Source organism: Protobothrops mucrosquamatus, unplaced genomic scaffold, assembly GCF_001527695.2.
Source record: "Protobothrops mucrosquamatus isolate PMUCROS unplaced genomic scaffold, P.Mucros_1.0 scaffold14234, whole genome shotgun sequence".
NCBI lineage: Eukaryota > Metazoa > Chordata > Lepidosauria > Squamata > Viperidae > Protobothrops > Protobothrops mucrosquamatus.
In genome coordinates this window covers 4,901-6,401 of record NW_015400003.1, presented here as the reverse complement: position 1 = coordinate 6,401, position 1,501 = coordinate 4,901, and positions in this window count along the sequence as shown.

Sequence of the window (1,501 nt, the reverse complement as noted above, 5' to 3'; positions counted from 1 at the left end):
TGAGACTGGGGCAAAGCAGAAACCCTATGATCAAAGCATTACACACAAGGGAGAGTGAAAGGCAGTATAAATATTTGATAAATAAATATTGGATAAATATTTCATTAAATAAAATTCTGCTTTAAATGTACTAAATTTTAATAGTACAGGTAGTCTGCAACCTTCAAACACAACAGAGCCTACCTATTATAGTCCTAAGGGGTGACAGCTGTTAAGCGAGACAGCCTCTCTTCATTACCCCCACTCCTGCTCTCCCTGATGCACTAGCCAAGTAAGTACACTGGCCATTAAGTGGAGCACAGGGTGCCCCAGGGCTGGGAGAGGCCATGGGAGGACTAACACAATCCCAGGACAATCTGGCCCAGGCCTCCCCTACCCCCTGTGCTCCAGTTCCTACTCCTAGGGGTCCCCACAACCCTTGGGACTGCTACCTCTCCCCTGGGTCCCTGCAAGGCTTGGGCTTGCTCCCCATCACCCATCGCTCACTTACCTTTTGAAGAACTCTGGAGCTTTTTTCAGCACTGTGCAGACCACATTAGGGAAATAGAATGAAGTGGTTTGCCCCTGGCTGCAATTTTGGTGTAACTTCAAGGGATTGTGGGAGCATTGAAAATGGTAGCTGCTTCGTGGAGGAAGCCATGTAGCCCAGGGACATGTGGCCTTTCCCTTTTCCCCCAACATGAGGTCCTGAGATCTTCAAAGGTAAGTATGAAGAAATGTATACTCTGGTATTTCTATTATATAAAATATCTGCTGCTGTGTAAGTGTCAGGATGATGCATCATTGGTATTGTTCCGTTCAATAATTGTGCTAAAAGAACACTCTATAGAATAGTTTTTTCAGTAATTTTCACAAGAAACCAATTTTGTAGGATAGACTTACAGGCTGTATTTTGCTTCACATTACTTAACACTTCGATAATTGTGTAATTGATAAAAGATGGATAAAAACGATGAGAAGAAAAAGCTATACACATGTTTTAATAAATTAGATTCCTTTAAATCATCAGTATGGTATTGTTGCAATAAGCAAAGTACTTGGCTTTGGCATTGGCAATTTAGTTAGAAATTTGCTGCAGAAGTGAAAGAAAGAAAAGTATTTTGACTTTAAGCTGGAAAGTATTTTCTGTGTCAGCTATCGTAAGAAATTTTCTAACATGTTTTTCAGTCTACTGAGGAAAAAATTAATTTCATTTCTGTGTTTAAACTATGATTTTAACAATTGATTGCAAATGTACTTGGCATAAGAGTACATTTTTTATATATTTTAAGTGGGTCTTCTTTATCTACTTCCTTATATTTATTTATTTATTTATTTTATTTATATTTAAACTTCTATGCCGCCCTTCTCCCCAGAGGGACTCAGGGCGGCTCACAGCATGTTAAAAAACAACACAAAAAAACATTTCCCCTATAAAACCAATTAAAAAGCAAATATATTAATAGCTGTGTCATATTTAAAATCTTTGAAAATTTTTAAAAATTATTCCCTATTTAAAATT